Source organism: Amphibalanus amphitrite, unplaced genomic scaffold (genome assembly GCF_019059575.1).
Source record: "Amphibalanus amphitrite isolate SeventyFive unplaced genomic scaffold, NRLGWU_Aamphi_draft 000298F_arrow, whole genome shotgun sequence".
NCBI classification, from domain to species: Eukaryota; Metazoa; Arthropoda; class Thecostraca; order Balanomorpha; family Balanidae; genus Amphibalanus; species Amphibalanus amphitrite.
Window position 1 is genome coordinate 232120 of NW_024881793.1, and position 15464 is coordinate 247583.

Genomic DNA, 15464 nt, shown 5'->3' on the forward strand with positions numbered 1-15464 from the left:
CGATTGCCGTTTTCCCAGCCTTTCTTCAGGGGTAGTTGGATGGACCCGCGTCCCGCCCCCTCGGTTTTTCGCAAATAATCTCGCTCAAAAAGCGGACGATCGCGACGAAACTTTCAGTACCTAAGAGTTGATCAATTTTACACATACTCTTTTTCTTTCATGAACTTGACCCAAATGACCTTTGACCCCTGGCCTTTTTCTCGAGACCATGTTTGACCGAAATCGCGATTCAGCGTACCTATGTCAGATCATATTATCCGCGCGTTTCCAGTCTTTTTTGTGTTGTAAACGTCCAAGCATGTCAAATGATGTTCGTCCCATGCGGCATACATTACGGTGGGTGCCAAGGTCACGTAAAGGTCAGGTAAGGGTCATTGATCTTTGAGGACCTTGATTCACTTTTTCGAGTTTTACATGTTCCTGGCATCCGTTTGAACATTTACTTAGTAGGTAGTTACGAGCTAGCGAGCGCAGCGAGCGAAGTGAATCTTTTCAATATAACGGAAAAATCTCAGTATGAGCGGCCCAGCCCGGCCCGGCCCGGCCTGTAACGCTTTTGAGAGGCTTATATCTCAGCAACCGCTAGACCGATTGGCCTGCGGTCTTTCTTTTTTTGCTGGGTAGCCCCATCCCTCCTACCCCGTAATTGACTACTTTTGATATATCTCAGTGACCGTCGTGGCACGTGCCACGTGAAAAGTCAAGGGTGTTCAAGCTGTCTTGCAAAAGTAGTGATTTTGAGAGGCTCGTATCTCAGCAGCCGCTTGGGCGATTGTCTTGCGGTAATTTTTGTAGGGTAGCTGCATCCCTTCTACCAAAGGTCGGATACTCTTGATCTATGTGAGTGACCCCCACTGCACGTGCAAAATACAAAAAGAAGAGGTGCCAAATTTGTTCCCATTTGCATTCCCAATTTGCAGGATCTAGTATCCATTTTGAGTCTCACAACTTGTATATCTCGGATTTTTCCTAAAGGTCATATGAGGTCAGGTCATTTTCGTGACCCCACCATCATAAGTCAATGGGGAAAAATGAAAACTGCTATTCTGGCGCCGGGAACGACTTGACTCCCAACTGACTTGTGCACGGCACCCTACTAACCGCGGTCCCTATCTGTGTACCAAATTTGAGCGTAATCGGTCGAGCCGTTCTCGAGATCTGGAAACGACCCCTGCACGTGCGCACGTGCAGCAGCACCCCAATTCTGGCACATGGATGTGCATTGCCTAGTGGGTGCCTACCTACATGCCAACTTTCAGCGCAATCGGCCAAGTAGTTACCGAGATATTGCAACAATTATAAAAGTGACACCTCTTCGTTTTGCATGTGGCACGTGCATAAGGGGTCACCCACATGCATCGGGAATAGTCCAATACTTGGTAGAAGGAATGAAGCTACCCTACAAAAATTACCGCGTGTAAATCGGTCAAGTGGTTGCTGAGATATAAGCGTCGCAGAATCGTGACCACGGCCGGCCGCTCATGCTCAGAAATTTCCGTTATTCTACGTAAGACTCCGCTCGCTTCGCTCGCTCCGTAACGATAGGTAATCAAAAATCGAGGATGGCAGATGGCAATTTGATTGTTCATGGTAGGTATTGGCAGTCCAATGACGTTTACGGCATGTCTGTACCTATGTCTATTCTGTGATTTTATACCCATGATTTTTTTAACATGTGTCGTTTTTTGTCGAAAACTCAAATCATGACGTCACTAAAACCTCGATATCTTAAAAAAAATTGGACCGATTTTTTGGAAACTTTGTCACAATAAATTTCTACAAATTCCCTAGATGTACCTACCTACACAAAATTTGGCACAAAAAAACATCGTCCCTATGCTAAAATTCTGCACCAGCAACATTCCAAGTGTTTGTGCTTACAAACGAGCAAATTGTCTATATCGACTCTCAGCTGCTCCCGGGTCATGCGCAGCGCCTCGCCGACTGAGCGTAGCCAGCCAGGCTGAGGCGACAAGCCAGCCCGTCACCGCAAGAACGGCGCTGCCTCCCTCCCCCTTCTCCCGACTCCGTCCCCCGACCGGCGCGGCATTCCTCAGGCCACAATAGTGACTCCCCTCCCTCAGCTGACCCGTCCTCAGGTGCGGTGTACACTGGACAAATACCTCTGCGGGGCTGACGGGGTCCATGTTTGAACAAGGGATTAAGGGAAGCCTTCAAACATCTCAGACGGAGTTTTCGCCGAAACTACCAGCTAGCGCCATCCACTGGTGAACGGCGGTACTAAACTTCATTCGCTAGTTCCCGAAACGACACACCATGGTAAAGAAGCTTCATTCCTTCTATCAAGTATTGGATTATTCCTGATGAATGTGGGTGACCCCTTATGCACGTGCTACTTGCAAAACGAAGAGGTGTCAGTTTTGTAACAATTGCAATATCGGGCCGATTGCGCTGAAAGTTGGCATGTACAGGGTGTCCCATAAGATCGTTCTCACCTAAATTTTACTTTTAGGCGTACTCTTGTTTTACAACACGTTCAGCGTAACTCGCAAATTAACCCGCGCCCCACTGGGGTGGGGGGGGGGGGCTATTCAATATTCATAGCCCCCTGCCGTTTTTCTACATACTGCAATAACTTCTAAACCGCTTGATGTATCGCCGCCACACTTTCAGTACCTACGGCTGCATCAATTTGACATCTTGTGTCAAAATTTGAACTTCGTATCCATCATAGGTCGGCCGGAAATGACGTCAGAGTGACGTCATGTTCAATTTTTGGGAAAACACGGCCAATGAACTTAGCTAGCTAACAGGATATCAACATTTTATACAGCACGTATGGTATGTAATAAAAATGAAAAAGAGCTTACTATGCCGGGCTTCCCCCGGCTTCCCCTAATTGATTCGAGTCGTTACCGGCCACCAAAAGCACACAGTCCCCAAGCTCGATAGCTAAGGGATATCTTATAAAAGTATGATGCTTGTATATCATTAGAAGCGAGCGCAGTCGTACTTTTAGCCAGAAAATAAACGTTCGGGTAATTCTGGGACACCCTGTAGGAACCGATGTGGTTCGCAATAAAATATATGCGTTCGTAATAAATTGCTAAGATAAGGTCAATGTTCAGGTCATTCGAGGGCATCCATTGTCCATTTGGCTCGATTATTCTAAAAAAATATTTGATTTCAACGTTTTAACTTTACCTTGCACGAACAGAGGAGCAGAAGCGCATACAAATAAGTGATGGCTCCCTTATAGCCATAACGAGAGTACGATTCTTAGATAAACGGAAATAAGTCGGAAATTTGAACCCCGACGAACAGTAAACCATCCATGAGAGGCTGAAATCGTTTACGAATGACCGACTTAAAAAAAGGTGTAGCGGGTCCAAAACTACGGTTTCATTCTTTACATGCTTATTACTGTCTGGTGGGGCAATGTGAGGGGGTTGTAAACTAATGCAAATGCATGGGTTGGATGGTCTACTTTTTACTTATTTAGTGTTAAAAAAGTTCATCAGGTTTCAGGATTTGTGGGCACAAACTATAGGTACACTCGGGGGCAGATTGATGTTCCACAACTCTTTATCCACCGGGTTCCTATGGCTCAGCATTGGCAGCAGCCGCCTGGTACCGGTAGACTGTGCCGCTTCACTTACTTGTCAAGCGGCACAGCCTACCCACACCGTATGACACCGGTCTGGGTCGGTGGCTGGAAGGTGATGTGGGCCGCCTGTGACGTCAGCGCAGCGGTGAGGGCCGAGCCCGGAGGCATGGCTCGGGTCGGCGCGGCGCGGCGGCTGGCGAGGGCTGGGCCGGGAGTGAGGTGGGGTGGGAGCACGGACCATCGCGCGGCTGAGCGAGTGTAGTTAACTTTCGCGCCTCAAGGCGCCAATTATTCTACCTAACAATTGTGCTAAAGCAGTTGTTAAAATGTCCTATCCCCAAGACAGCGCCTATCATCATAATTGCCATGCACATTACGACACACTTGGGACGTGGCAATGGGACAGCCGATAGAACTTATGTCACTCGTGCATCGAGGTGCGGAGCTATATTTTGTATATCATATTAGTATTAAGGCCTTGATTGAGCAGATTGGTGTCTATTGTTTCGCACGGCAATCGTCCAGAGACGTGGGAACTGGGGGTTATGAGTAGTGCCGCAGCCAGCGCCCCAATTTGAAGCGATTATTACTTTTGCTCTAATAATGTGGTCGCAGCCCCCAATAGCAAACCGTTCCAACTAGGAGCTAAAAAATCGGCCACTCGGGAGGGTTCGAACCGGGCTTGTCCCACCGGCCAATTCACAACACGAGCGTTCATCCACTGAGCTACCGAGAATAGTCCTCGTCTGCACAAAACAAAATGACATTCACCCGCTGACCGCCAATGACAGTATTGTGACATTTGATCGCGTTTGACCGCAGCGGGTGGTCGCTGGTCTCAGCAGCTCAGTGGATACACGCTAGCGTCGTAGGGTGACCGGTTCGAGAAGCCCGGTTCGAACCGTCCCAGGTGCGCGACTTATTTGTTTCTAGTTGGAACGGTTTGCTCTTGGTGGCTGCGACCACACATTAGCGGAACAGTAAGAGTTGCTTAAAGTTGGGACGCCGCGCTATCCAAAAACCCCAGTCTCTGGACGATTGCTGTGCGAAATAATAGACACCAATGAGCTCAATCAAGGCCTTAATACAGGGTGACACAAAAAAAGCGGTCATCACCAAAATTCGAATAACTTCGGAAGTTTTATTCAGATCATCACCAAACTTCGGCCACTTTAGGTCACACCTATGTAGCAGACATCCACCAAGTTTCAAGTCTTCACTACTAATACTTTTAGTACAGTGTGTGTTTTACGGACGCTCCACAATGTGCTCCGGGTGAGCGTCCCGGCGCTGCAGGGCGTAGGCACACCTGCATCCGGCGGGCAAAGTTGCCGATAACCCGATAAGAATAACGTTTCAGGGGTAGCACACCCCTGAGCACTGTCTCCAGAGGCCATTGCACTCTGTAAAGTGCACAGCCATCGGGTTATCGACAACTTTGCCCGCCGTATGCAAGTGTGCCTACGCCCTGCAGCGCCGTGGCGCTCACCTGGAGCACATTGTGGAGCGTCAGTAAAACACACACTGTACTAAAAGTATTCGTAGTGAAGACTTGAAACTTGGTGGATGTATGCTACATAGGTGTGACCTTAAGTGACCGAAGTTTGGTGCTGATTTGAATAAAACTTCCGAAGTTATTCGAAATTTGGTGATGACCGTTTTTTTTGTGTCACCCTGTACTTATCTGTTATAAACAATGTATGTAGCTCCGCAACTCGATGCACGTGTGATATAAATTCTATCGGCTGTCCCAATGCCAGGTAGAGCAATGTTAGGTAGAATAATTGGCGCCTTGAGACGCGAAAGCTAACTACACTCTCTCAGCCGCGCGATGGTCCGTGCTCCCACCCCACCTCACTCCCCAGCCCTCGCCAGCCGCCGCGACGCGCCGACCCGAGCCATGCCTCCGGGCTCGGCCCTCACCGCTGCGCTGACGTCACAGGCGGCCCACATCGCCTTCCAGCCACCGACCCAGACCGGTGGCATACGGTGTGGGTAGGCTGTGCCGCTTGACAAGTAAGTGAAGCGGCACAGTCTACCGGTACCAGGCGGCTGCTGCCAATGCTGAGCCATAGGAACCCGGTGGATAAAGAGTTGTAGAACATCAATCTGCCCCCGAGTGTACACGCTATAAACAAGGTCATGTAAAGCGACTTGATTACGTCAACAGTGACACATGTAGGTACGGCCAGCACTTTGCGGTCCAGCGAGCCCGGCTGCAGCCGGGAGGGCGGGGTGCAGGAGCGCCAGACCGTCTGGGAGGTGGCGCGCACCCCTCCTATTCACAGCGCAGGCCCGGCTCGCCTAACGGTCACCGCTGCCACTACCGTTCACATACTCCCCCTGTCATGAGACAGCAGGGATGGGAAGCTGATTGATGAGGATACCCTTGAGGTGGGTCCGAGATTTGCTCCGCTGCCCGGTACGCTCTTACAATGGGCACATCCGATGGTCGGCTCAGTGGCGGGGCCCGTCCCTTGCGCTGCCCCGGCCCACCGGGGGACCTCCTGTGGCGACACTCAGTCATCCATGAAGTGAGCAACTGGTGCAGCCCAAGATGAAAGCTACTAAAAATCAGCTATAAACCTATTTTAACCAGATCGCACCGAATGTCACAAAATGTGTTCCAGATAACCGTTCTAAAAATGGGTATTATCTTGTCATCTACACACTTCTTTGGGATAAACTAACTACCTGTGTTTACTTGTTGATAGGGTGGGTGTCAAGGTCACATGAAGCTGCGGAGACGATGGATTTTAAGGTGACTCCGACTCAGGCTCAGACTCCGACTACGGCAAAAATTATCCGGCTTCAAAAATCGCCTCCAACTCCGACTCCGGACATTGCCCAGCAAGTCCATATAATGAAATAAAATTTATTGTCGGATATCTTTTTATCTTGCCTGAAGCGAACTTTTGCGCGTTCCAAGGCCAATGTGGCAAATAAGTGCCTACTTTTTAAATAGCATGCATAAATAAAAACAGGTTTTGACGCAGCAGCCTTCTTCAGATTTTTTTTTTTTTCAATGAAAACGCTGGTCCAAAACGGGGGTATGTCCTTAGCTTCAACAAAATCAGATTTTGAAAGGTCAACAAGCAAAATATCATGAAGCAACCAGGTGTCGGGCATGACTTTGAGCAATGCAGTGTTAACTTCGGAGTCGGAGTCGGTAAGATTTTAGCAACTCCAACTCCGACTCAGGGCAAAACTTCCGACTCCGACCGACTCCGACTCCGACTCCGCAGCCCTGGGACTCAGGTCAAAGTTATTTTCCTTAGATGACCTCGTTTGGCGTTTCAAAACGTCTCAGCGTAGTTTTTATGAGCTGATTACAAATTAAGCACAGATATAAACATTCCGGAACTAGTTCTGGCAATATGGTACAAAACTGACAGCGATTGTTTATAGTTTATACCTAATGGATAGCCGTCGGGACGCCGGTTGACCTGACCTGACCTCGTTTGATCTACTCAAATGGATGAACACATCATCTTTGATCGTAATAATTCTTAAGTTCGAAATCAGGACTCCAGAAACATAAAGCATCACTTTTAGAAGTTCTACAAGATCTCGATTTTCCCGATATTTGGTCATTGGCCTGACCTTCGGCTTCCAGGTCAGACTAATGACCTATGTACAGGGTGAGGCAGAAAGATTTACCTGTTTGTTTTCAGTCCATGACTGGAAAATGTATGAACGGATTTTATTAAAACTTTGCATGCAGCCTCCAAACTGACTTGTGCATTAACATTGATATCGTTTTTGCATTTTGTCATAATTTTTGATGAGCTATGGCGAAGATTATAATTAACCCTCGCCCTGGCAGGGCGCCCGAGCTTTTTTTGCGATGCAAACCGAACTAAGTCGGATCGTGCTTAAATTTTAAATGGCCTCTGGGGCATTCTTCGCGCAAATTTTGGAAAAAAAAATCGGGTCATATCAGGCCACCGAGCTGCGACGTCATAATAGTTACAAGTTACAACTTACAACCTCCGACCGTTTTTGACAAAATCGCACATACCGTAACTGGGCTTGGTCTCATCGACAAGAACGAAACTATCCCGTGTAATTTATGCTAGAATTTGGCTATCAACTGACCGGTGTGCAACGAGCAGATATGTATTGATACTCGGCAATGGTTATTTTTGTTGTTTTGATTTTTTTAATATAGGTATGTTTAGAGCTGTTGTGGCTATTTGTTTAGGCACCAAACAACATCAGTGATAGCGAGGTTATCGTTTTATTGCGTGCAAAGATATGTAGATTGTAGACTGTTCTAATTACCGCACGGTCGGGGGTAACACACCGTGACTTGGTGGAGAATTGAGGTTATACTTTTCCAGGTATGCTCAGCTCAGTTTAGTTTAGTTCATTCAATCAATCATCCATAGGCACACACCCAATGATGGATGAAGTCATAATATAAAACAAAGCTTGTCCAAAAATAAGGCTTGCATGGTGAAAGGAAGTAATATTTGCGCTACTGAAACAGTTTTTCTTTCTCCAGGGTTGAACTGGAATTTTGTGTGACAGAGTAAGCGTAAAAATATGTTACAAGTACCACACCTTACACTTCTCTTGATGCATCTAAAATGACCGTCGTGATGCGTGCCACGCGTGAAAAGTCAAGGCTGTTTAAGTCCTTCCAAGGGCAATTAAAATGGATACCATCGGCTTCCACACGCCACGCCCGCTTTCCCTGTAGCTCAATCAGGGGACGAATCGCTGGTTGGTTCTTTTGACCCCTCCTTCCAAGGGCGTCGCCGACGGGGGGGGGGTCGCGGGGGTCGTGACCCCCCCCCCACTCGCGAGAACCGGGGTGTCGACCCCCCACTTTTGGCGATGCTGAGTTTTCTTTTTTTCTATCATGTCAGTGAAGTTGGCGTAAGCAGCCTCAATAAATACAACGTCAGACTCAGAATCGCTTCAACAGCTCCGTAGCCCTATTGCTTATAGGTCAATAAGCGGTGGGCGTGGAACATAAGCATAACAATATTTTAACCCTCGCCAGGCGAGGGCCTTTTCCATAACACGGACGGCGAGGGGGGGGTTGGTTGGTACGACCCCCCCCCCCCTCGCGATTGGCTTCTATGGCACTAGAAACACTAAATGTACAGGGTAGGTGGGTCCATAGGAGATCTCGCCCCTGTAAAAGTTTGGTGACTCTAGGTCAATATTTAGGGGGGTTTTGGGGGGTATGAGTGCAAAAATTTTGCTTAAACATGTCAAACGTTTTTCGGTTATAACTTTTTACCTAGTAAAGATAGTGCAAAAATATAAGCACCAGTGAACTCAGGACGTCCGTGCGCATCGAATGATATACTTTGTTACCCATTTAAGTGAACTTTGGAATTCAGTTGCCGCTAAGCTAGTCCAATTTTCCCCTGACCTTGTAAGTACCGGCTTTTGTGACCTGGTGACCTGACCTGAAAAGACTGGGACTTCAAATTTTCAGGATAGGTGCGAAAAGGTTGCCCCAGAAGGTATGCCAAATTTGGCGGCGCTACCCGCCGCCGTTTTTACGTTATTTGCGAAAAACCTTAGGGGGGGGGGGTGCACCAACCCCCCTCGCCGGGCGAGGGGGGTTGATGCCACTATAGCCACTATTCTAGTCCCTTTTTATCCCTCAAACGAATGAGCGCGCCAAAACTGACACAAGCGTTCGTCTGATTGTCAAAATAATGGTTGCAGTCGATTCGTCGGATGACATATCAATAACTACGAGGTACCTAACTAGCCTCAGCAGCCCTGACTACCCTCGGACCTGCCTGAGGTAGCCGGGAAATGGGGTCAGATTGTGGACCCCTCTCGGGCTTTCCCAATAAGACGCGCAAAAAGGAGCCTATTGCAACGAAACTTCCTGTGACCTCGAGTTAATCAATTTTACACCTACTCTAAAAATTTATTGGCCATGATTCGAATATAGATGATACCTTGGTTCACTTTTTTGAGTTTTATTTGCTTCCACTTACAAGTGAAGTTTTTGGAACTGATTTCGAGTTTAGCGCCCGTTTGAACTTAAAGAAGTAGTTTTGATAAATGGTGGTTATGTAGTAACATGTTACGAAGCTATCGTTGGTGGTTGTCACCCACTCTATGTAGATGGCCGGTAGGAAGCCTGCTGGTCGACCTGACCTGACCCGACCCGATCTACCCCAAATGCATGGAGTCATCATCTTTGTCCAAAACTAACATCGAACTCGTACCCGGAACCCCGATAACAGCTACGGCTCACAAAGTTCTAGCAGGCCAGCTTTTTTTCTACTTTTGGGAGTTGACCTAAGATGACCCGGCCAAGACCTTGAAATTGGGCATCATCGGCTTTCTCTCATCACGGGCAGCATCCTAGCGCTTTTCCGCGAAGCTCTACCTCGATCAGGGGCCGAAAGTATACCTTCAGCGTTGCGTTGGTAAACATTTTACCTTAGCGACCCGTAAAACACGAATAAGAGCTATAGTGACACAGAAAGCGTACTCGATAGCTTTTTTAAAGCTCTTTCGCCAACTTCGCCTCAGATAGGTATGACTTCGGGTCTATGGCTTGTGTACCACAGAGGCCATTAACAGTTAAACGGACGGATTTTGCCGAAACATTTGTTCTGTAACAACCTATATGATTCAGTGAATGTGTATGATATTCATGTTAGGTATCACCATCGTGTTTGTTTCGTCGAAACACGTCGCATGGCTTACAATTTGAACTTAAGAACTTAACTAGAAAACTTGACATCAGGTAAAGGTTAATCAATGGTCATGTCCTGACCGGAAAAGAACCCGCTGCAAAAATGTGCGATCGATCTGTGTTGCTGAGCTGAACACTTGACACTCCAGCACTGAACACTGGTGCTGAACACTGAACACACACTGAACACACTCCAGGTGCTGTCATCGCTCTACAGCGTCTCCATCAAAAGTTGTTGTCGAAAATGTGTTAGAGACCTTTGATGACCTAACTAATAGTAATGACTGACCATTCGAGTCACCACTGGTCATTAGCTGCACCTTGTCTCTAAAATGAGCAGAGGTGCCATGGCTACAAAAGTATCTCATAGCGTTTTTAGCATATTCGTTCAAAGCAGAGGGCATCTCGTGCATTTTCCCATATCTTATCATGATTGATTAGTGAGGTCACATATTTGACCTGACTTCACTTTTCAGATGTAAAATCCCAGATTCATTAACTGTTGGCACTTATAATCCCATTCATTACAACAAATTTCAGACTTATAGGAGATAATTTTTTTTTAAATTTAGCTCAAATGTTTGAATGGACAGATTGACAGAGCCGGAGCCCACGCTAAGCAGAGCTTGTTGCGTAGACCCCGATCCCTACCGTCCGATCACGCAATTCCGGGTATCGGGAGAATTTAGATGCCAAAGTTTAACGTGCCCTTCAAAGCCGGACACGGCCTGCCCCACTCAACTGACTTCAACTGGCTGCGGCTGCTCACCAACCGCAGACCATCCCCGTCAGGAGTCTCAAATATCGAGCGCCGGGGCGTCTCGAACCCGGGCTCTCACTACCGGGAGTCCAATGCTCTACCAACTGAGCTACGGGACAGGCAAATCTATGGGAATGACAAGATTGCAGCTTTTAGAGGCATTAAAACTGAACTGAACATGTGACCTGACCTCAGGTGGCCTGTGCTTGATTTTTATGCACGATGCAAAAGTGATGTATGTAGTATGTACAATAAGATACACCGCTGCTTTCGTGGCGCTGCGCGCCGAGATTTTTCTCAACACATGAAAAAACCGGGAGTGTGGCTAATAACACCTCTACCCATCAAGACGAAGACCGGAAACCCGACCCCACCCCACTCAAAAATCCGTGGCGACGCCCCTGCCTCCTCCCCCTCCTGCAATTTAAGTAGCCGCTGCGAACACTAATTCGTGCAAGGGATCATTTTCACTTCTCCTTCGGACGCCGCAGCACGCTACTTCCCGCCGCGCGGGGGGCCGAGGGACGCCACCTCCCGCCACACCGGATGACCATCGGGCCTGGGCGCCGCCGCGGCGGGCGATGGACGGCGCTACCTCAATTCAATCTCGAGAAAATCAATCACAAGCACACTGCCAAGTCGTGTACCAAGGTGGTCCAAATTTGTATCCGCCCCTCCTATTGGTCAACGTCACGGCCGCCACAGGGATGCATTACGTCATTCCCGTCTGCCAACGACCAATCACAGTATGGTACTTGCGTCTTCATGGTCCCTTCAAATCCTGGGGCCGAACGTAACCTGGGCCCCTGTGTAACCTTGGTCCCGGTGTAACCTGGGTACAATTGTACTCTGGTACTTATGAATGTCACCCATCGCCCCGCTCGACTTGCTTGGCAATGGCTCTTGGCTCTAATGTTACGGCAGCATTATCTTGGCTGAGATCCTATAACTATCTGGTCTAGAACTTGGCCTAATCTTGGCTCTTATCCAAAACTTTGGCTCTTTAGTAGTGCGTAATCCGCTGATGTTGATAATGCATATGGAAGCTGTGGAGACCTTCCACCATGAACTCAAAGGCGTAACTTTATCTTTTGGATCTTTTCAGTTATCGACTCATGGCAGTAAAAATGAGTAAATAATGGAAAAATGATTTATTTAGACCAAGCATGCTGTTTCAATTTCAATGTGATTGCATTTTGTTCGAGATCTTGATTTATGGGATGGGTAATGACGTCATCAAATAATTACCCTTTTGCTACCATATCTGACCAAACAGTTTGTTATTGTAAATCGTTGTGAATCATCCATGTTCTAGCGGTTCAATCCGATAGTGCGCGATCGAACGGGCACCTCATCGCCCCGGGTGTGTATCAAATGTACCCAAGTACAGTCGGACCCAAGATCCAACGGGACCCAAGATTCATAAGTACCCAGGTGCCTCAGGCTATACGGAAGTACCATAGCGACGTTGCATATTTACGTGGGTGCGGTTATTTTTTCTCATCTTAGTTTGCTATTTTGGCGCGATTTTGACAATTTCTGGCGCATTCTAGTTATTTACTTTAGCGGCCATAGGGCAATGGTTTACTAACGGGGGATGTGATGAATTGCAGCAGCAATACTTGAAATATAAGGAAGAAGTGAAGCAATTATGATACCTATTATTTTTTATAATGACAGAAGGAACGTGGAAGAAAAAACATTTAGTGCAGCATGTGAAAACAAGGAAATAGAATGAAAGAAGGGCTGCTACTTTTCATGCTCCCGAAACCAGCCATCTCATCATCATAGCATGGTAATGATAGTTAAAGTTTATGTTAAAAAAGAATAGAAGGAGCTGCTGCAAAGGTCTTTGTGATGCCTCAAATCTGTTAAGTCAAGTCACTAGTCAGGCATGCTCTTACGACTGAACATTCAAGTTACGAGACCCCATCATACTCCAGTGGCTGCATGGTGCCTGACTGCCTGAGCTTGTCAAATACTTAAATGTTTTGCTCAGAAATTGTTGACTTTATTGGTTTCTTGAGTTTCACCAGATAAAGATACAAGGTTGGCTGATTTGGTGTTAGTTATCCATATTAAAGTGCACTGTTTGTGACAAGATTATGGAAAGTGTAACCTCAATAATGAAATTTCATGCTGTCAAAGCTATGATATGTTGCCTTGAGTTTGAAATCAGGCAAACATGAATTGAAGCTGTTTTCTAAAAAAAACTGTTTTTTTTTAGTAACTTTCACCCCATAATTTGTATTTATTCAATCTCAGAATGGGAGCAAGGCTGAATGACAATTATCTTTTGGGAAATGCTCTACAAAACTGCATTGCTTTTATTTCTGTGGCATAATTTTGTACCTAATTCAAAGACTTTCTCTGGTATAGTTTGTAAGATTGTTTGAACTTCTACTTTCTGACCTGTTTGGTGCCAATAAATCCTGCAACCTATTTGGCTTATTTACCCATCTCTCTTGCCATTCCTACATATTTCATGTCAGTGTATTGCATAAATATTGTGTAGTTAACATACTTTATGATATACAAATGAATGGTGCCTATAGAAGCTCGATGTGGGTAAATGAGAACCAATGAACCTATGTTTTTTACAATGGCATAAAGTCCTCTTGTCACGGCCATGGATATCACAGAAGATTTTGCTGAACTGCGCAAGAGAATCCTGTGCTAGGAAATGTTTTGCATGATTTAGCTTAACAGCATAAATTTTATTTTCCCAGATGCATTGGAGCTCTGCTGGAGTTTGCTGATGACAGGATGCTGAAGGGCTGAAGCTGGTAGCTCTGGCAGGAGTACAAGTGTCCACCAGCTCAAGATCCGAGGCCGCCGCGTCGCCGCCGTGCGGCACTCCGCGGAGACGGGGACGGCGGTCATGGTTGAAGACACCGCATTTCCCGCCTGGACTGTCCGGTCGGAGACTGGTAATCCCTCCGGTGAGCCGCACACCGTGGATCTACTGCACCGCGCGTGTCCACCCGCAGCGCAGTGCCAGCAACGGTGCCGTGAGTGCGACATCTGCGTGCATATGACTCAGTGCGACTGTCACGATTCGCGGCTCAGTGTTCTGTCTGTGACAGTGCGGCTCGCGCTCGTTTTAGCGTGGTGCTCTGTTGTATATAACCACCTTGATGGAGACCTATGTGCTGCCGCTTGAGTTTCAATGTACAGTTTTATGCATCAAAGTAGCGTAAGTAAATGGCTGTCAGAGGTCAATTTGAAGCGCAATTAGTACCCATAACCCAGCTGGGTTGAGCGAATCATGTGACTAGTCCCGATGAACGTACTGTTTCGATGTCGTCAGTCGTAGACTTTTGTAAACCATTCGTTTCGGAGCTCTGTGTTGTGTTGTTCGGGACCGCAGTTGTTGAGCAGTTTGCTTTATGCGTCGTGCGCTGACAGAACGCTGGTCGTACACAAGTCATGTGTTTCCTTTCGCCCCTAATGTGTTACTGCGGTACCTATGCAGTTGTAATGTGTCTCGAGACACTAACTGGTCGCACTTGGTTGTGAAAATGACACTAGCTGGTCGCACTTGGTTTCAAACTGCGCTTGGAAATCGTGCAATTTTATTTGCATTTTGCAATGCAATTTTTTTGCCGTTACCGTATTGGTAGATAGTGTCAGAAGTTGGTCATTTGATGCGTTGTCACTTGTCAGACGTTGTTGCCTTAGTACCGACGAATTGATGGGCCGCGTTTGTGTTCCTGTTAAGAAACGGATCTCAATATAAGGTGATTCAGAGGTAGGAACCTGAATGCATTCGTTCAGACTTCATTTTATAGGGATGCACTGCTTCTTGAGCAAGAACGAGCTGGTTGAGCGAAGCGCAATCGATATTTGTTATCGTGGTTGTAGACTGTGGCCATTACATCACTATTCAACTCCACGCACCAGCATTATTTAAACTGCTTGAACCTATACTTCATTTCGCTAAATTTCGGGGTCGTCAACCTACGGTCCGTGGCCGTTACGTTTGGCCAATAAATAACTAGATTTTATACATAATCATGATATCACAGCATAATCATATATAATTTATATATAATTGAATTGTTTGATATAATCACAGCATGATGCCCCGGACAATTTTTATTTGATTCACTGATAATGAAGGTGTCCCAGTACCGCACAAACTGAGACTGAAACTGGACAACTCGCTTTTCGAGGTTCAAGTTCATTATCTTCAGATGTTATGGTATGGTAAGCATTTAATGATCGAAGAAAATGGTCAGCGTTAGCAGTGCTAATCGGGTATTATGAGCTTTCAGTTATTTCAACATTTGTTTAGGCTATTATTCTTGTGGTATCTCTGTCAATTTCACGCGGAACATATAGTATTATGTAATACAATCGCGGTAACTACATATTTTCTGCCGGTTACTGTTATTATCATTGATTCGTAATATTTCGCTACGAGCGTGGCTCGATTCACATTGTTTTTATAT

General features: G+C 46.6%; 1 long non-coding RNA gene across 1 annotated transcript; it reads left to right on the forward strand.

Moving 5' to 3' along the window:
* The first annotated feature begins 12385 nt into the window (after positions 1-12385).
* LOC122387772 lies at positions 12386-14786 on the forward strand. The gene is made up of 2 exons (XR_006257669.1): positions 12386-12805; positions 13740-14786. It is a non-coding gene; the product is annotated as an uncharacterized LOC122387772 (long non-coding RNA).
* Positions 14787-15464: the final 678 nt, after the last annotated feature.